Source organism: Trichechus manatus, unplaced genomic scaffold (assembly GCF_000243295.1).
Source record: "Trichechus manatus latirostris isolate Lorelei unplaced genomic scaffold, TriManLat1.0 scaffold00184, whole genome shotgun sequence".
NCBI classification, from domain to species: domain Eukaryota; kingdom Metazoa; phylum Chordata; class Mammalia; order Sirenia; family Trichechidae; genus Trichechus; species Trichechus manatus.
Window position 1 is genome coordinate 2,905,868 of NW_004444120.1, and position 21,777 is coordinate 2,927,644.

The 21,777-nt window shown below is 44.8% G+C and overlaps 1 protein-coding gene across 1 annotated transcript in view; it reads right to left on the reverse strand.

Annotated features, from left to right (window-relative positions):
* GRIN2B (glutamate ionotropic receptor NMDA type subunit 2B) overlaps positions 1 to 20,807 on the reverse strand; it is a 486,312-nt gene extending 465,505 nt beyond the window's left edge. The window contains exon 1 of the mRNA XM_004387333.2: positions 20,584 to 20,807. The gene's annotated coding sequence lies outside the window, so the exon portion shown is untranslated. The remainder of the gene's footprint in view (positions 1 to 20,583) is intronic.
* Between the last annotated feature and the right edge of the window lie 970 nt (positions 20,808 to 21,777).

Genomic DNA, 21,777 nt, shown 5'->3' on the forward strand with positions numbered 1-21,777 from the left:
GCCTGGCCCTCAGGGATCTTGTGCTTCCCCCTAATCCCCTCTCTCCAACCCCTGATGGATTCTATGGAATCGATCCTTAAAGTGCTCTTGCATCTGAGTCCTCCTTCCCACAAAAAGGCAGTAGAGCCTTGTGGTAGGGAGCGTGGGCCATAGGGCCAAAGTGCCTGAGGTTGCCAGTCCTAGTGGTGGGACCTGACAAATTACATAACCTGTCTCGAGGCTGTTTCCTCATTGATACAATGGGGATAATAATAGTACAGCTGCATCAAAAGGTTATTTTGAGGATTAAATAAATTAACATCTATAAAGCACTCGGAACAGTGCCTGGCGCACTGGAAGTGTTCAACAAATACATGTTAGCTATCCTTACCTCTGCAGCCCCTGGGTGGTGCAAACAGTTAACACACTCAGCTGCTAACCGAAACGTTAGAGGTTTGAGTCCACCCAGAAACACCTCGGGAGAAAGGCCTACTTATGAAAATCAGCCACTGAAAACCTTACGGAGAACACTTCTGCTCTGACACACATGGGGTCACCATGAGTTGGAGTTCACTCCATAGCGGCTGGTTCTATCAGAGAGTGTTGATTTTCTCAGTGAACTATGATGAGACCATCAACTGTGATCAGGAATATGGAGGAAAAAATGCCCAGAGAGGTGATGTTTTGAGACCTGGGAAGGGATGTGATCCTGGGGTTCATGAGCAAAGTCTAGTCACCTCATCTTTCTTAGTCACCCCATCTTTCAGTGAGGGGGTCTGGAAGGCAGGACCTTGAAGCAGACCAGTTGAGATCCCTTCTGGGACATTCTTCATCTGCCCTGAATAGCATGAGTGACAGAACAGAAAAAGCAGATATGAGTGCAAGTCGGTGGGTCAGTAACGGAGAAATGAAATTAGAGTGTGATGGAACATAAAGTGGCTGAGTAGGCAGGGGAAGGAAGCAACAAGGGAATTCCACATTGACAAGTCAAGGGTCTGCGAGCTGAGCGAAGTGGAAGCAAAGCCTGAATGTCACAAGGAGAGCTAATCCAGGTGTTAAGGGAAGGGGGTGAAAGAGACACTACAACTCAGGGAAAGAAGGCTGGACAGAGGTGCAATGTAAATAAAGTGGAGGGTGCATCTTTGCGAGTAAGGGCTTAAAGTGCCTGGCTGGTGCAAATGTACTGGGTGGTATTAAAACACTTAGCTTCTAACTGAACGGTTGGAGGTTCAAGTCCACCCAGAGGTACCTTGGATGAAAGGCCTAGAGATCTACTTCCAAAAAATCAGCCATTGAAAGCCCTGTGGAGCACAGTTCTCCTCTGACACACATGGGGTCGCCATGAGTTGGAATCAACTCCACCGCAACTGGGTTTGTTGATGTGCAATGGAAACGAGCAAGAACCCACAAATCCAACGTACTAAAAGGTTTCTTTAGTGTATTTTGAGAACATGGCAAAAAAATTGAATAAAAAACAAAAATGTCAGTGATTTTAACTGAATAACTAAATCAACAATTGTTTTATTAAAATTAGAGAAAGTTCTTTCCCTCAGGGTAATCTAAACAATCCACTTACGATGAAAAATCTAAGATCAGCTATTTCCACAGCATGAGGCGCTATGCGCGTGACATTACAGGGTTAAGAGCAGTGGTTTAATCAGTCCACCACGTCTTGTAGCAACCTGCGTCCAGTGGAATGGCGGACAAGAACAGCCAGGCGTTCCAAGAAACCGGGGACCGCCTTCCTCCGTCTGACTGGACGCAGCAAGCAGCACCGTTTGAGGTGAAGCCTAACTCAGGCACACACGAGACAAAAGAGCAGGTGCAGCGAGAGCTGGGGAGAGGGTCTGGAATAGCAGTTCTCAAACCTGGCTGTACATTAAAACCACCTGGGTAGCATTTAAAACATACCAGTGCCCAAGTCGGAAATCAGAATCTGCGCCCTTATAAACATTTCTACTGCCTTCTCATAACCTGTGGGGGGAAGAAACACGGTCTCGTTCATTTTCTCATTCATATCCTCATATTCTCTCTCTCCTCTCCCTCCCTGTCTGTCTCTCTCTCTCTCTCTCTCACACACACACACACACACACACACACACACGTGCTGAGCTGGCTCATCCACACGGTGAGCGGCAGGGAGCACGGTTTCTCCTGGCAGCAGCCTCGTCCCCAGCTGCACCTGGCCGTGAGCCCAACTGCACGGAGGAACCCGGCAGGAGCAGAGGGAGGCTCTTCTTGCCTCCACACCCACCTCTGGTTCTGATTCCCAAGGAATCCAGGACCCAATGCCTTAAGTATTACACCATCCCTTCTCCTCCAGAAACAGAAGCATCTTACAAAGACCAATATTCCTACTTGCCTGCAGATATTAAACTCTCTCGGATTTTAACAAACTGCATCCGTTTTGGATAAAATTAACCCTGAGGCGCCTATGCTACTGGTAGGCACCATGGTACAAATAACCAAAAGCCAGGAAGAGATCCAAAATTCTTTTATATTTGCCATTGGAATGCCTAACATTCCGTAAACTCAAAATGTGTAATTCCTTCCCAAAATGTCTGTTTGTCACCATTTACAGACAGGAGTCAGACAAAGAGACACGCACAGAGCAAGCTGCAGATAGCAAATATCTGCTCGGCAGAGGAATGGATTATTGCGGTGATTGTAACACCCAAGGAAATCCGGGAGGAACGAGCAGGCGGGCTGGCTGACCTCCACAAAGAGGTCACAAAAACTCCCCGGAGTCCAGACAGAACTTCTCAGGGTGGCAGAGCAGCTGTCGCTTTCTGACTTTCCCCAGAAGTGTGCCAAAACTGCTGATAACTCCGTCATCACAGGCCACGCTAAGAAGGAGGATGGGGACGGTGGGCACTGCCCCTCTGGAGCGTCCTGGAAAACAGGGACCCTGTTTGCACTAGTCCCAGCCACCCTGTCTGGGAAGTGGAAACCCACCTGCAGCCCACTCACCCTCTCCCTTTTCTCTCTACCCTTTCCTTCCCATGCTTCCCCTTCTCTGGCTCCCCATCCCTGGTTTTCTCCTCCTCAACACGCAAAGTGGAGGAAAAGCCAAAGAACTTGATTAAAGCTGATGTATTGGATGTGGCATTTTCCTCTCTGTCCTTTCATCAGTTTTTTTTCTCTCCCTGTTTTCTTGCTACTGCCATTCTCTCTAATAACGTAGGGGTCCCAGCCACCAGGTCTCTCTGGATTGCACTGTCTTACTCATCTAGTGCTGCTATAACAGAAATACCACAAGTCGATGGCTTCAACAAACAAGTTTATTCTCTCACAGTCTAGTAGGCTAACAGTCCAAATTCAAGGCATCAGCTCCAGGGGGAGGCTTTCTCTGTCGGCTCTGGAGAAAGGTCTTGTCATCAACCTTCCCCTGGACTAGGAGCTTCTCCGCGCAGGAACCCCGTGTCCAAAGGACTTGCTCTGCTCCCAGTGCTTCTTTCTTGGTGGTATGAGGTCCCCCACCCCCGTCGCTCTCTCTTGCTTCTCTCTTTTATATCTTAAAGGAGACTGGCTTAAGACACAATCTAATCTTGTAGATCTCATCAATATAACTGCTGCTAATCTATCTCATTAACATCACAGTGATAGGATTTACAACACAGAAAAATCACATTAGATGACAAAATGGTGGGCAATCACACAATACTGGAAATCACGGCCCAGGTAAATTGATACATATATTTTTAGGGGACATAATTCATGACACCCTCCCAGACATACCTAACTTCAGGAGTTATTTTGAAACCCTCCCAATTCCCTGAGGTCATCCTAGGCCACTGGATTTTTATACACTTCACTCTGTCTCCCTCAGAAGCAGCAACAAACATCCAGACTCTATATTTCTTCTCCTCTTTGCACTAGCACCAGAGCAGAGGACTGCTGAGGAACAGGCCGGGGTAGGCATTACTGTGGGAGAAAAGAAAGAAGATGGAGAAGGCCAGCAAGGACCATCACTATATCTCCTGTCCCATTGAGAAATCACCGGCATTACTCATAGGATGTGGACCAGAGAGGTAAGGGAGCTAAACTCCAGGCACTTTACACTCCAGGCACTTGACATACTTTACCTCATCTAACCTTCACACAACCTGCATTTTACAGAAGAGGAAACGGAAGGCCAAGAAACAAAAGTACTTTACCCAAGGTCACTCTGTGGCAAGTGGCAAATCTAGGGTTCTGAACACAAGTCCTATGATGTCAAAGACGTTGTTCTTTATTCCCATGGGCTGCCTCTCTGAGCAGTGTCAATGGGGCTTCAGTCTTTCCTTCCAGACTTAAACTACTCAAAATTGAGGTTTGCCTTGGTTTAAAAGCCACGGCAGGACCAGCCTAGAAATCCCAAGGATGCTGGGACTGAGTCGTCCTAGAAAGGCACTGCCTGACATGCAGGAGAAATTTGAGGCAAAGCTCCCACTATGAGGGAGAGTAAGGAGGAAATCCAAAAAGTTTGCCTCCACTGAATATCAACTTTGTTGGGAGGGGAGGGGGGCCCTACCAGATATCCTGAAATCTTTACTCTGGGACTCAAAGGATAATTAATCTCTAACTAGAATGTGTTGTTAGAGCCTCAAACAAGAGTTGAGGAGTCTCTTAGTAGGAACTGGGAGGGGGCTGATGTAATAGAGTGGATAAGTAAAGCCAGCGTTCCTTTATTCCAGCATTATCTGAATTACATCCACCCCCTCCAAAGTCCTCAGACTCCCCAGCCCCGAGTGGCCACACTGGCTTGTACATGTCTGGTTCAGATGGCCAGGGCTCCTACATCACGTGGTTTACACTACCTTAAAGACACATTCCATTCCACCTCCTTCTCCATCCATGCTTGCCCAAAAGTTCCAGTTCCCGGTCTGTCAGCTCTTGGGGGACAAACACTATGCCTTATTCCACAGCAAAGAGAACCCAGAGCCCTGCACTTCACAGCACGACTTCATAACATTCTTTATATGAACAGGTGAGGCTGGTTGATCCTGGGAGAACAAAGAAGTCAGGGTCTGAAGGAAAACTGTGCTCCACAGTCCCCACCTTCTACAGACAAATAACCAGAGGAATATCTGCCAGGTGCTCCTAGACACGCGGTTTACAACAAGGGTTCTTCACCTGGCATCCAGGGTGGGCTTCAGGGATCCTAAGCCCCCTAATACTTTGTGTGGAATTTTGGGAGTTCGTGAAAAAGTAGATTCTTCTGGGGAGAGGATCCAGAGCACACATTTTACGAATCACTGATCAAATGCATGTGTGGGCTGGAGGTGAAGGTGGGAGTGTGGTGGTAGCAGAGATAAAGGGGAGAGCCAGCATGGCCTGCACAAGGCGGTAAAGCAGGCTGTTCCTGTACACCACAGCTGCACAGCCGAGTCTGGCAGAACACCTACTCAGCCCTCTCCAAGAGCACAGTGCCCACCCTCTTCCATTCAAACATGAGAAACAGGCACAGTATTTCACTGTCCCCACCTTTGTTGAGAATGTTAATAGACACGGGTCCAAGCTCCCCCAGGGGAACCAATCACACATGGGCAGATTATCCAATAGGCAAGGTAAACACCGCGCTTCCCTTGCTTACCAAATCATCTGTAGGGAACAATTCCACATGCTTACCTTGCTTAGTGGGCCATCCACCCATGTCAGGGACTGTAAATTTGAAAAGAGGCTTTGATTCTGTAGGAAGGCACCATGGGGTTGGGAGAGAGACAGATGTCAGCCATACCTACAAGCAGAAGCTTTGATGTGGTGAAAAAATGTGAAATTGTTCACTGCAGATGATCCAGTAAGCAAGGTAAGCACCATGCATACCCTGCCTATTGGATAATCCACCCCTGATCACTCACCTGTGACACTGTCCCAGCTGGCAGCCCTGCCCCTCACACCATTGTGAGCACCATCTACTTAACCTAACCTGTTTTCCCTGTTTAAAGGGTAGGATCTCATGGGGGGCCAGATCTAAAAGTTTCCTTAGTTTTCCTCAATTACATGTGTCAGTTCTCTGTCCTTCTCACAGAACCACAGATCTAATAGGATTTCTTCTTTACAAAGCCATGTTGATGGTTACTCTGCCCTGAACTCTTCCAAAGGTGTTGGTAACTATTAGATTTGGGATTTTCCCAGTTTAACATTCATGCTTATGAGTTTGTAATTTCCAGCCATTTTCTCTTTTTAGAAGAGGGTTAAGTGGGCCCTCAGTTCTCTGTGATTTTCTCAAATGGCAGCCTTTGGCCCTGCAGTGACAACTTCTTTGTTAAAGGCACTTTAGAATTTGTCATTAAGACCTAAGGGTGTGCATTATATTTCTCAATTCATGTTTTAAAATCCTCTCCAGTTTTAACTTGGTTTTGTGTTCTGCTAACCCATGTTAGAATGCACATTATATATACACACACACACGCACGGCTGTATGTTAGTTACCAGTTCCTAGTTATATTTCCAAGAAATTATGGGTATGCCTCTTGCCCTTATGAAGATGGCTTTTGCCTGTTTGCCTTTATCTAATCCTGGTACAATTAAAGGTTTTGTTTTTTATTTCCTAAATCATGTTTCTCTGCATAGGAAAATAATGTACTTATGAAAATTTTGGAATGTGAAGAAAAATACAGAGAAGGAAAATTATAATAATCATCCCCTTACCCCAAACCCTTATTTCTTTTGTACGACATAATGACCTCAACTTTTCAGGTTTCACAGTCTTTATTATTTCTAAATATGCCCACCTGCTGCCTAGATCACTTTTCTTTTTAGATTAAGTTCCTTGTTTATCTAATTAGGTTTCCTCCAAGCTTTCTCTTCCAAGGTAACAATCTCTTCCAAGGTAACAAGCTGTCCTCTTATGCTATCTCAGGGCAGAGTACAAAGAGCCCTAGACTTGAGATTCGGAAAAGCTGGGTTTGAATCAGGGCTTTGAACTGGTTCATTACAGTTCGAACCCCTGATGAGAATTTGCATTTCCACCCCAGAAAATTGAATCAGAATCTACATTTTAACAAGATCCCCAGGTGATTCTCATGTATAATAAATTTTGAGACCCACTGCTCTACTAGTGGTTCTCAGAATTGGTCCTTAACCAGCAGCATTAACATCACCTGGGAATTTGTTAGAAATGCAAATTCTCAGAAGAGGTTCGAACTGGAACGAACCGGTTTGAAGCCCTGGCTTGAATTCTAACTCTTTTTTCCTTTTATGCACAATTTTGGACAATCACTAGAGCTCTTTATACCTCCACTTCTTCATCTGTAAAGTGGGAATAATAGATTCTGCTCAGAATTCCTCCTAGTGGGTTCTTGGGAAGACCAAATAATGTGGTGGGAAGAAAATATATGAGAAAGCCCCTGGTAAGCTATAAAACACCCTGGGAATATAAATGATTTTTATTATTACATCCAATTTGGTTTGCCTTTGTCTCCATTATCTTCTTTCATTAAAAATCTTCCTTTCTTTTTTTTTTTTTAAACAGGTTTCCTTACAGCTTTTCATTTTATCCTATGTATATCTGATCCGTTCATGGTCACTTTGCCCAAGGCTCACTTCAACCTTTAAGTCCTCAATTAATCGGTTCCTATTTGTGGGTATCTTCCACATTTTAATTTCGTACTGAGAATTACTGTTCTCTAAATATTCTAGGAATATGTCGCCTCTTGGCCATTTTTTCTTCCCTTGCCAGCAATGATTTGATGAGATACTCAAAAGAAGTCAATGCCAGCCTTAATATGGAGGCCTGTAATTCAGAAATGACTGCAGGCTTTGTACCTGTGGCAACTAGCATCACACCTCCATCACCAAACTGGCTCAGACTGGAGTGACTATTGGGTTGGGACTAGGGACCATCATAGTAGTTAATGCATATTGAATGCTTACTCTGTGACAAGTACTGTTCAAAGTAAAATAACTCATTTAATTCTCTAAAAGGCCAGTATTATTAATACCAAATTTATAGACAAGGAATACTGGGAGCAGAGTAGTGAAGACATTTGCCCAATAAATTAACAAGGGTCAGGGTCCTGAGTTCTAACCTTTAACCACTGCTTTCTGCACATGCCGCCATGTTATACCGCAGTGAAACAGGATAGAGGAGTATGCTGGCCAATAGGTCTCATAACCCCCTGAAGTACCACTGAAGGGAAGAGCAGCCAGGAAAAGGTAAGAAACCCAAAAACGACAGCAAGCAGCAGAGAAGTACAAGTACTGGCAATGTAACCCCACTTACCCTCTGCACAAGTCAACCACCGTTACATTGATTACGTATCTGTGCATTTCTGGAGGACTGTCCTGGGTGTGTCCTATGTCTAATGACTACATCAGGAGAACAAGGCCCACAAATATTCCCCAAATCCAGGTCCTCTCTTCTGCTGTGCACTTTCTTCTCTTCCCCCCACTGTCCTCATTATGCAGAACCAGACACACAATATGCTTCTTCCAAGTCTCTGACCGTTCAAGTCAACCACAAACATTTATTACAAAGCTGTAGAGCACAGATAGGGTTTAAGATTCTGGGCTCAAGCCAGACTGCTTTGGTTCAAAGCCTGGCTCTGCCACTCACGCTAGACTAGTTTTTAACTTCTCTGTGCCTCAGTTTCCTCCGCATCTGAGCCTCGGTGTCTCGTCTACAAAAGGCAGACAACAACTGAACAGACGGCAATGGGTTTGGTTTGGTTTTTTTTATAGGGGTCACGAGGGTGAAATTAATGCGCTGACGACAACGTCTGTAAGTGTTCACACGTTAGCGGCTGTTTATTAAATGTCCACCACGTGCCACGCGCTCGGTTAGGTACACACGAGGACATGAGGGTGGACATTATTTCTGCCCTCGAGAAAGTCAAATCCTGAGAGGACAGAGACACAAAAACAGTCACTTCACCCCCAGAGGGCGACAGGCTCACCAAGAGGGCAGAGATTCCAGCCTTCCAGGACTAGGGAAACCTGGAGCAGAGTCCCTGAGCTGTGATCTGAAGGCTGATTAGGTGTGACCCGGGGGAAGTAAGGTGGGGAGGGCATTGCAGATGGAGCCAGAGGCCAGGAGCCAAGGCCTGGAGTGTCAAACAGCCTCTCCCACTATCCCTTTCCTCCGCTGTATCGCCATCTCCATCTGTACTCTTCCTGATCATGTAAAAAGATAAACCTGGCAAAAACAGTGTCATACATAAAGCTAGAAAGATCAGCCTGGCTCGCCTTTGTGGCAAGTACTCACCTAGTCTTCTAGATAAATACGTGAAAGAGAACGTGAGAAGGAGACATAGACCAAAGATTAAAAACCGCAGGTCACAATTCCAAGGTGCTGCTCCGCACTGGTTTCTTCGCTGCTGCTGCCTGTCCTCCCCATCAAATATTTCCTATTCTATTCCAGTGGCGGTGGACATGCCACACCGAAAGCGATCTAACACACGGAAAATCTTGTTAGTTTATGCAGGGTGGAGTGATTAATAATAATAATGTACATGTGTATTATGGTTTGAGGGGATTTTTTACATTTCCTCATTTGATCCACAACTCAGTCTCCTCTAAGACTACATTTTACAGACGAGGAAGCAAGTTCCGCGAGGTTGTTGTAAACTTTCCTGAATCCCACAGAGCCGAGGTGATGCTGAGCTGGGACCTAGTCTCCAGACCCCTCCCGTAATACCACTGAGCCTCAAACTACCGAAAAGTGGGTTAGAAAATATGTATGCAATCAGGCCTCTATGTGGCACCAACAGATATCCTCTTTCTTAGACAGAAAAACAAAGGCACAGGGAATTTAATTTTTTGTTATAAGTTTATTTTATATAAAACTACCCTCCAAGTCAAGAGCTAACGCAGATATCTGAAACAAAAGTAACTCCTTCAAATCCTTTTTGGAATGAGGTGAGTATAACACATAGATACCAATAAGAATGGTTCCTATTAACAAAATCCAACAACAAAGCAGTATTCCTGACTGCCATTCCCTAGCTTTAACCATCAATCTTCACTCAGAGTAGTAGTTTATAAGTGAGTTTGAGAAACAAATTGGCTCCCAATACAAGAAAATAGGTACTCTTCAAAATATCCCAGATTAGATGAGCAGTAAAAAGTGGACTGTTCCCTCTGGTTGAAAGTGGAGTCTCTGAGTTCAGAGGTGAAGTATGTTTATAGAATGGTCTGAATAGGCTCAAAAGATGATGCCCAAGCCTAACCATCATGAGAAATAAAGAGATGCTGATGGTCAGTGCCACGAATTCCTCACCTTTCATCCTCACTGAACTAAGGTCCAAAAATTAGCTATTTTGTAGGGATCCGTTTAAAAAAAAAACCTTTGCCTTTTGCCAAGAACTAAGCCCAAACAGAAAGAATCTAGAAGAAAGTCACTTTCGCGAAAGCGTCAAAATACATGGTGTTTATGGGTTCTACTAATACAAAATAAACCTTTTAGTTCTCTAAACCTCACTCTGTTCAGCTGGGAAACAGGAATAATTCTGCCAGCCTTGTTGAGAGTATTGAGATAACAGAAGTGACAGAACGTAGAATACAAGAGGCACACCACAAAGATTTACTGCCAATTCAAGGCCCAATTTTAACAGAAAATTGTCTCAGCCAAAGGCGAGGCAATACCTTTTTGGTAACTATTATGTTTGGCCTGACAGCAATAATTCTGAGCACTTTCATTCCATTGTGCATCTTTAAGATGACCTACAAATTCTGGCTACCTAATTCCAAGACCTTCTCCCTCCTCTCCCTAACCTCTGTCTCGGCTGCATAAATACAGATCCATTAATAAACTAGATTGGCTGCTATGGCTACTGAAAGATCATTCACGAGTTTCAGAGACAACCTTGAATTTTATTTTGGAATCAAAGCATCTTTGTAAATAGGCACAGAATAAAAAAGAGAGGTTGAGAAGGTGAGTAATCATGATTCCATTTATTCCAGAAAGCACAGCACGGTGAAGGTGATTGGTGGAAGTAGATGAAAGAGTCTTCAAGGGATTTGACCCAAAAGCCAGCATATGAAAAGTGCTACAGAGGAGAAAGAAAAATGGCATGTGAGCAAACAATCTGGGGAGCTTACTTCTACCCAGGGAGCTCAAGCAAGACTTCATGGGGGAGACTGCATTTGAGATAGACCTTGAGGAGTAGATGGTACTTGAACAGAATTTGAAGGGAAGGAAACCAGCATGATTAGTGTTGAATGAAAGCTTTGTGAAGATATAAGCCCTTACTGAATACGATGTGAAACAAAGCTCAGACAAAGAACTGGGCCACTAGGGATAAGTATATTCCATTCCCTCTGTCTATAGCTGGCACTAAAGATGCTCTTGTCCACTCAACTCCAGTATATCTCACCTAAAGCATCAAAAGGTGGTTGGATGGCAAGAAAATGGAGACATTAAAGGTATAAACACATCAACTTTATCCTCTATGCACATTCATTTCCATCACTGTCTTTACGACAACCAGCACATTGTACACTGAGCAGGTGCAGAGCACACTCAGCTAAGCACTGGGGATGTAACTGATACAAAGCATGAACCTCTTCTCATGGAAAAATGACAAATTTATCAGTGAATAGGAGTGATTTTCCTTCTACATACAGGCTCTTACAAAACCTAACAAGGTCATCATTCTCCTAGCTAAGAAAGATCCTCCAGATCTTAGCACCTATACGGCCAGGGTAGAATTTCTTCTGCAGTTCTTCTCATATAAGCTGAAGGAAAAATCAGAATACAGACATAAACAGACCCAGATAAGGGCTGAAATTGTCCTCATTCCCCCTTATGCCCAGAAACAATCCTGGGGTCTCTAACAAGGTGATAGGAGGGAGAACCACTAACGTGAAGACAGAATCCTGGCTCCACAGAACCCACAGGCGAAGACGATCTGCACGGTAACAAAGCCAAGGGCAATGCTGAAGTATCTCAATAATTCGGATATTTTGCTTACGCAGAACCAACCAGTAAATATTTAGAAATTCAGATCAATGAGTACACTTCTTAGATTTCTTCCAAATATTTAGTGCCTCATGCCTACCACATCCCACCAAACACAACTGAGTCCAAACTGCACTTGTAACCCTTCTCTCATCTCACCAATGGCTCTTCACGGGTGTCTGAAAAAGAACTAGCATTTTTTACTGTTTTATGGTGTGCCTGTATAAAGAAATACAGATACATAAATCTGCCTTTTTTTTTTTTTTTTCTCATTTCTGTACATTTGCGTCTGCATTTATTTTTAAATGGCGAAGGCAGGGAGCCTAAAAGGAAGGATGTGAGAAAACTATCAACCAAACCAGCCTAATAATCAGTGATTAAAGCTACAGTCAGAGAAGAATGACATCTTAATGCCTCCTACCCTCTTCCCCCTCTTCGTGCCTTTAATATTCTACTTCGGGCACTGAGAGGGCTACGCAGCTAGTGAATTCCAACCAGCACTAAGGTAATTGCACCATTCACATCCCTCAGTAGTCAGTCAGGGTCTGCTGATCCAGCCCAATTTATTAATAGTTTTCCTATATTTACAGTGTTAGAAAGGAGTGAAATGAGGCTTTCTCTCTGAAACAAGAAACGGGGCACCCTCAATAAAGACTAAGTGGAACAGAGGATGTATGCAGGCCCAGGGGCCACATGCCCTATTTCACAGCCACGCCTGTTTCAAGGGTATCTGGAAAACATTCTCCCTAACTTTCGACACCAGGCCTGTGTCAGCGTTGAGCGCTCAGGAACAGAGTAAACTCAGCTCATTGGTTCCACCCTTGAAGGCACTCTATCGACCAAATCCTCACATCCCAACCACTTCATTGCCCTCAGGCCCAGGGACCCTCTACTAGTGGTGACGAGGTCCCACGCGACAGGCTAAAATGCCAGGATTACATAATGCTTAGAGCTAACAGGTGCCTTGTCGATCATCTAGCTCAGGGATTCTCAAAAGGGGCTGCCCGTTAGACTCCCTCGGGGAACGTTTTTAAATGACTGTGACCTGCGTCCCACCCTGTGAGATTCTAATTTAACTGTCTAGGGTAGGACCTGGGCATGGGCATCAGTGGGTTCGTTTCGTTGTTATCGTTTTTAGTTTGTTTGCTGTGCAGGTTATTATATTATTTAACTGGGGTTAAGGGACACAGCTTTTGCCTATCTTCACTGTTACAGAAATGAGAAAACAGAGGCCCGGAGTCAATGGTTTGCCCACGGTTACAAAGTAAAGTAGCACAAGCAGAACCAAACAGAAGCTTCTGACTCCCAAGGCCCCACCTCAGCCATTATCATTTAAGCACCCTGGTTCCTGAGGGAATCTACTGGGCTCTGAAGACGTGGTGAGCAAACGCCTACCACCAGCTTCCTCAGGAACATGCATTCCGAGACGACTCATGAGGCAAGGCAGGGGACGGGAAGGCAACGAAACCAGATTCAATGGACGTGTGGCTGTGGACCATGGGGCTAACTTTAGAACTGTTTTCACAGTTTTAAAATGGTAGTGGTGGGGGAGATTAGGTAAAATTAACTGCAAGGTGCCTGCAGGCATTAACACACTATTATCCGTATGTCACTCATACCACAGGCATTATCATACCTAAACTGCACAAATGCATTTAATGCATTTAAGATTATTTCTGGCTACTGTATTTGGTGGTGCAGTGGTTAAGAGCTCAGCTGCTAACGAAAAGGCTGGCAGTTTGAATCCACCAGCTGCTCCTTGGAAACTCTATGGGGTGGTTCTACTGTCCTGCAGGGTCGCTATGAGTCAGAATTGACTTGACGGCAATGGGTTTGGTTTGGTCTTTGTACTAAATCACTATACAAACATGTCCATATATACACAAGTATATTGCATGTGGCACTGTGTGGTGTGTATTTGCGCACACACAGAATACACTCGTCTCTAATCCAAAGACACGAGATACTGTGGTATCTGGATGAACAAGCTACAGGCCTTAGAAGGTGGGAGTGTTGCTTCAAAATGTCTGGACATATCTGCAGAGTACAATTAGCTGTGGGAGAAAGGATTAAAGATGTCACCCAAGCTTTCATTTTCTCCTAAGATTCTCTTCTTCCCTCCCCCACCAATGCAACGCTGTTACCACCCAAGCATTGTTTTTAAGTTCCCCCCCTTTCAAAAAGAAACAAGATCTGATTTCCTAAGAAATTCTAACCAGCTGAAGTCCTGAGAGGCTTTATACAAAGATTAATGAGAAGTTCAAACTTAACATTTCTTCCTAAAAAAAAAGAAATTCACAGTGAGGCAATGAGAAAAAGCCAAGAGGACGGCAAGTATATAGCACAGTTTGCCTTTTGTATGTCGAGTGAGTAGGCCAGAGTACATTAATCAAAACCTTAAGCTGTCCTACTCTAGGAAGCTCTCAACCACAGACCTTCCCCTCCCTATAAAGCTGGGCTCCAAGGAGGGGCAAAGCCAATAGCGTTTCTCTCCTTGTTGTGCCATTCCCCCGGTTCTGGCTTAGCTTCTCCTCCCCTCTCCACTCCCCTGCCCTCTAGGCACAGCCTCATTGTTATGCCTCCTCCACTGTGCTGCTCAAGTCATCTCAGAATGATGCCAGTGGTGGGCATCTGCTCATCCAGATATCTTCAGACCTAGAATGTCCACTTTATATGTAACGGATCCTTAAAAAGCTTCCAGCCAAGCTTAGGTTCTTCTTGTTAATGAACTGAATACAAACCACAATGTGCAGAGAAATGGTGTAACTGGAGAAAAAAGGGTAGAAGGAAAGGGAACAGAAAAAAGATGCAAATAAAATTTGGAGAGACATCCATTTCAAATCCATCTTCCCTTCGGCAATTTTGCTGAAGTTCATTTAAGTGATGACTGAAGGCGTCACCCCATCATCGCTATACCTGGGCATCCCCATGAGTAAAAGCTTCTCAGGTATCAGGCCAGTCTCAAAAGGCTATCAAAAAGCACTTTGTGAATTCCCTGGGAATAACTCAGCTCCCCTTCTTTCCTCTCTCTCCTTCACCATTACAGATGCAGCTGATGTCTGAACAGCATAGCAACTCTACCCCACTACCCTAGAAACACATGGGGCTAAGCTGGTCCTTCAAACGGGGTAGCTTGGCCTGGGCTACAATCCAGCTCTCTCCTTGGACACAAACCAACTCACAGCTGTCCCTTTCTTTGTAATGGCCATCAATAAAGTTAGTTGCAATCTAGTGGTCTAAGATGAAACCTGTATCATTTACGCATTCTAGAGGCAAGCCTAACAAACATGGCTAGGAGTAAGTGTAGAATCACTAAAGGAGAAATGAGGGCCTCTTCCCTCTCCTTTCAAGAAGACTCTGATCTGACGTGATCCCCCGGTCTTGTCACTCAGAATCTGAAATACTTACTCAAGGAACCAGTACATTCCTGTGTTGCTGTTCTCCCTCAGTTAAGGAATGCAAGAAAGGACGGGAGACTTGCCCTTTTACACCAACTCACCTTTCGGTATGCTCTCCTCCTGGAAAACTCCTATTTGTCTTTCCAGACATAATCTGACATCAGCCCTTCCATGAAGCCCTCTTCACTCTCCCAGGCTTCTCTCCTTGGTAGACCTTACCTAAGTGTATGATTATCTCCTTATGCGTCTCCCGCACCAGATCATGAAGGCACAGACCAGAACCGATTCTCAACACATATTTGTTGAATCATTGGGGAGTACAGCAAAAGACATAAAAATAAAGAAAACAATGTGAAAGACAAAAGATTAAAAGACATTAATAAAAAAGATAAACTAAGACGAGAACATGCAATAGAAAGAAGAAAGGAGAAAGAAGAATCAGTTACGAGAAGGAAGAGAATGAGAAGAGTATCGAGGAAGAAAAAGGAAGGGACAAAAGGTGTACATGGGCGGAAGAGTGAAAGGAGATGTGAAACTTAAATACATAGCTTCCTTTCTAATTCTTCTTTTTTTAAGAACACAGCAGACATGTTGGGAGTCCCAAAAATAGAATATATGCAGAACTGCCAGTGCTAAGCATGCTATATATCAGGTGCAGGGAGGCTGGAGATCTGTGAAGCATGGCCCAGCAACTTTGCATCATTTGGGACTTTGTTGGAAATGCAGAATCTCAGGCCCAACCCCACAGCTAGTAACTCAGAATCTGCATTGTAACAAGATCCCCAGAGGACATTTGATGTAGACATCTGAAATGCACAAAGAACCTCCAGACCGCCCTCTCATCAATGGTGTGGCGCACAAGTTCTGGCAAGAAGCAGCTGCACCACTTTAGGTAAATCACTTAATTTCTCTGGATCTCAGTTGCTTCATCTGCAAAATGAGACAGTCAGAGAAGATGCTTTCTAAAGTTTCACACGGCTCCGATATTCTTGATCTCATCTGACAACAAAACTTCAAACCCTTCCCATGCTCACCAGAACAAACAACAAACAGCATCACTAACTAGTAATGAATATTTCACTTCCTCTCCTATTCACTCATGCAATATTTTTTGAGAATCTGTTTATGTGTCAGTCACTAGGCTAGTACAAATGATTCCAAGATGAGTAAAACATCTCTCCTTGCCCTCAAGCTCACAATCTCCTCGGCAAAACTGGGCACATGAACAGAATAGGATAAAGTGTGCTAAGACGCATGAAGCAATGCTGGTGAAGTACAGAGCGCAAAGCGACCACCTCGGCTTGGGGCAGTCACCGAAGGCTTCAACAAGGGGGCAGCATATGAGCTAGGTCCCCTTCCCTGCCAACCTCAGTTGAAAGTGCTAGTAAGTGAACAGACAAAAGAAAAGCAGCTGAAGAGCAAGAAGGAAACAACCAGAGGTTCCCCGAGCACACTTCTCTAGGTTCACAAGCCCCCAAAAGCTCATCCACACAATGACTTCTGTGTAAAAGCCACAGACACACCATTAAAAGTCACACATGTACATCAAAAACCCACCTCCTCTGAGTTATGTCTGTACCCACATCCCAACTACATTCTATTGCTCTGTCTGCTGCCTCCTGAAAGAGAATATCAATTCAACTACTAATCTACTCTCTCTGGAGACTTTTTCTTGTGGTTGCAAAGAGGGGATGCACTTTAATAAATGTGAACAATTCATTAGACCAGTAATTCTTTTGATCTATATTTATTTACCAAGAGAGATGGTACAGACAGTCTCCAGTCATATGCATAGTAGCAGAGACTGGAAGTGCAGTTTACTGAAAGGAGAAAATCTCTAAAATTCTTCAGCAGAGTGTAGGATAGCACTGAGGAAAAGGAGGAAATTGACTTCTCAGCTCATCCCTTCTCGACCCTGACAAGTTACAGGATGAGCTGTTGTGTCTACGAACCCAGTCTTCGTCATTAAGGAGAGAAGGCTATCATTCGGAAGAACAATGGTTTTCCAACCTTTAGAACAGTGAGTTCCACCCTGGCTTCTTCTCTTCCTGGCTTCTAGAGCTGATTTTTGCTCTGATTTCTTCACATACAATCTGTCTTTTCTCCCACCACTTTCTATATTTCATAGTCAATACATATTAACTAAATCTCTGCTTTCACTTGATAGTAGTAGTGGACCCATCACCTTCAAGACACATCAGATTCTTGAAGCAGAAAAGAATTTTTTAAAAAAGAAAAAAACTGCCCCTGGGTTAACCATATTCATTGGGAACCGGAGAACGTTCTACAGTTAATAATGTGACCAAGGCTAGATCAGCTCAGTCCTGTATCTCCCTGTTAACTACCACCCAGCCCACCAACCTATTTCTGTCCATGTGTCCATCTCCCAGGTGCCCGCTGGCCCTCCCTACACAAGGTCCTGAAGCCATCTTTCTGGAGGTGAAGCAGGAACACAAAATCTAAGTGCCTGCTGTTCATCCTTCCACCAGAGGAAGTCGCTCTTCTCAGCCTAAAAGACAAGCACTTGGTGTGCAAAGTAGTGTCTAGAGGAATTTTTTTCTTCCCCCTCCTTTCCTGTCATTTTGTCTCTTTTCCTGTTCTCTCTGCCCGCATCCACCCATACCAAAAATTACATACATACAGTGGCAAAGCAAGACTCTTCAGACAGACAGCTTCCTAGGGATGGAACCAATGGGAGAGGAAAAAGTAGACAACCTAGTGACACATCCTGATCCTTTCCTCACATGTTAGTTAACACCTATCTCTAAGCTGGCATATCATTCAGTGTTCGCAAATCCATCATAATTTGCTACACCTGAATCACAGAGATAAAAGATAAACATGCCTCCCTTGAAATCACCAACCTAACATCCTTAACAGTGCTTTCCTGGCAAGTCTCTATTTCCCATTAATATTTTCTTCCTTAATTGCATATCATGGAGGCGCCTTGGTTGAAATCAAATTTTCTCCTCTTCCCACCAGCAGCCACATTTCTTTTGCATGCAACCCATGCTGTAAGGTGGGTGGCAGAAGAAGAGAAGACAAGACAGGACCCAGTCAGCACTTTGTGCTCTGAGGGAAAAAAGAGGAGAGAACAATGGCCCTTAGACAGCCCAGAGCACCACGGAATCACAGCTTCACAGAGAAAGCTCTCAACAATGGAGAACATCTACCTCCTCACCAGGGTCTCCAAATGGCTTTGGAGGTGGAACAGGTACAGACCACCTGTAGCAATTCCTTGAATCCCAACAAGCCCTTTCCAGCTGGATTGTCTCTCCTTTCTGGTTATAGCCTTCCCACCCCCCCTTTCCTCCTCTTCCTCAACACCTTCTCCCTTGTACCCTCTCTTCCTTTGCCTAGTTTTAGGGGCAACTAATGATAGCCTGAAGTGTGGCTCACCCCTCTGGCACTCAAGGCGAACGAAGTGGGTGAGACCCTGTGAAAAGACCACCTGTCAACCTCGTCACCAACAAACATTCCAAAGTACCTACTCGGTGTGGAGCACTGTCCTAGGCACCAGAGACAAAAGGGACATGTGTCCTATCGCGATACCCACTTCCTGCCAATCTGTGTGCATGAAATCATCGCACGTGGAGCTGCTTTATCGCGCATACCTCTGTTCTATTTTGAAGTAAAATTAAGAGTTCATCCTCCCACTTGAAAGAGTAGAAGCAGATGGGGAAACAGCTCCAGTGTCTCTAAGGTGAACGCACACCAGATAACCTCAGCTATTTGTAGAGATGGTGAGAACATGGCTCATAGCTGGATTCTACCCTCTCACTGATTACACAGTGGTTACAGATGAGCGTTTAAGGAATAAAAGCTCAAAGGAATGAAACGTTGGGAGGGGATGATCTGGATTATATCCATCCTTTCTGGGCAATGAAGAACTATCATCTACTGTCATTTTGAGTGATAAGGACCTTCCGTTACTCCCCATCCCTTTAGTATTTTGGATTGTTTCAATGTATTGTAATAAAAAAAATACCAGAAAAAGATTTGGGGTGGGGGGGTACTTTCAGAAAGACTATTGATGCTAATGATTCTGCTGCCATTATTTCGAAGATCTTGATCTCACCTGAATCCTTGCAGTTGGGCGCCTGCAGAGTATGCGGATGTGTGGTCAGTGGGCCAAGGAGAGGAGCTGCCCGCTCACCATCAGGGCCCTCCAGCCTCTGAATGATCCAGTTTCCTCAGGAGTTATCTTAGATTGCATGAGTGACTAGCTGAAGCTCATCAGCTAAGGCTTTTCCATTTCTCCTGCTATTTCTCTTTGAAAGTACATTAAAATAATGCCTAACCACGTTTCACATGTCGGAAAGAAATGATGAGAGGGAAAAAATAAAAGCATTCATTCTATTTTGAGGGTACGGGACTAGCACATGCAAACGACACATCTCTTTGTTTAACACAAAGACTCACGTGTCGAATTCTGCACCCCTTCCACATGCACAGCATTTTAGAACTCTGCAAGATAGCCATTTTGCAAGAGTGTGGAAGTAACAGTTTGCTTGGAGGATGTGTGGGTATAAATAGATGTGTAGACAGAAGGAGAAATTTACAGCTCAAAAATAATAGCACACAAAAAAATACAAATTAAAAGCAGAATACTGACAGAATTTCTTCTTTCCAAGCTTAAGATTTAAGTCCTCTTAACCTGCAGCCTCCTTTAATTCCAGGTGTTCTCAGACCTGCCCAATTCCCTATCTACACCTGCCCCTCTGCAATAGGCCTCCGGGGATCTCTGGGCCCAGTGGCAACCCTTTAGACAGCAAGTGGATTTCAGGGCAACAACCACAGTAATCCCTATCGTTATTTTTATTTTTTAAAGAACACAGAAAAGATGTTAAATCTAGGAAGATGGAGACAGGAGATAAAGACAGAGGCATAGAGGTGGCAAGAAGGAAAGCCAGCCTTCAATTTTTTTTTTTTTTTTAAGATTTCTAGATTCCCCTAAAAATCAGAGCTTTAGCTCTGGGTAAATCAAATGCTATTTAACTCAGAAATCACACAGGTCTCCCAGTTGTGTCTGCATACATATATATCCCCTACGCCAACCAAGATCTTCCACCCCTACATACACCCACCCCTCCAGCACCCCCACCCCCACACACACAAAAAAAATCAAAACCTGTTTGATGAGCAAAGGAAAAGAAATAACATGGGAGATTTCCCTCCTTTGTAATAAGCCTTTTTCCCAAAACAGCATAATTTTAATATCTTGTTTCCTTTTTTTCCAAAAAGATATACTTGAGGGACTTGAAGAGAGATAAACAAGGAATCCCTACCCCAGGTGAGGAAAAACTGAAACAGGATTTGCCCTACCTTGGTTTGTAGAAGCCAAACCTCTAGACGGACAGATTAAGGGAGCGAGCATGTTGGGAATGTCCAGTCTCCTCTTCTCGCTTGCATATCCACATAAGAAAGACGAAGGATAAACGAAAGGAAGATCATTTAAAATCCAATTTAGCGTGAATTTTGTTTTAATCTTGTGTCTTGAAGAGATGCAATATTCAAAAAAAAAACAAAGATTTAATTCAAAGGTAATTCAGGGTAGGAAGAGCTGCTCACAATGCAGAATCCAGAGTAATTATTCCACGTGCATGTGAGGTTAGCGGCTGGAAGATTTTTTTAATGATTCTTCTGGCAATTACGGTTTTTGATTTTTGGAGCGTTAGTGGAGAAGGCTCTGTGTGGAGAAGCTGGGGGCCGGCTCTGTCCCTCCGCGGAGCACGGTCATTCCCAAAGCGTCCCCTTCCTAAGGGGGAAAAGAGGCGTCAGCGTTTGATTGGAGTGTCCCCCAGAGGGTGAGAAAAATGCATTCCGAAAAAGGTATCAATTCGCTTTAAGGAAAGGGGGGACGAAACCCCGCATTTCCCACAGAGTGCACACGAGAAGAATTGAAAACAGCTGGCACCGGTCTAGAATTCAGAAAAGGTCTGGCTATACCATTCCTGGGACAGGCATGGATGAGAGACGGAAAAGCCAACCTGAATGGAAGGGGAGAGAAGGAGGGCGGGAGCGAAGGAGGGAAGGTGGGAAGGAAGGTGGAAGGGAGGGAGAAGAGGCACCATATAGCAACACGCACTCACACACACGCAGAAACACAATCCCCACTTAACTCGCCAGCAAGTGCGGCCCCCAGTCCCATCTGCATTGCTGCTGACACGTCTGTCTCGCTCTCCCCATCGCCTCCAGCAGCAGCGCCTCCTCCCACCCCGGGCTTGTGTTGAATGGGTTCTGATTGTGCAGGGGGTGCACACTGGGCATTTCTTGGAAGGGGCACACTGACACGCGCTCACACGCACGCGCCCCCGCGCACACTCACCCCCGCGCACACTCACGCCGCCGCCGCGCTGATGTGCAGCGCTCGGGGCTTCACCTGCAACGTGTCGATTGGACGGATGGTCGCAGCGCGTGGCTACGGCCCGGGGCACCGCTGCCCAGCCTCTCTGCTAGGTGAGGGGATTAATTGCCCCCCGAAAAGACCAGTGAGAGTCCTATCCCCCCCCCAAAAAA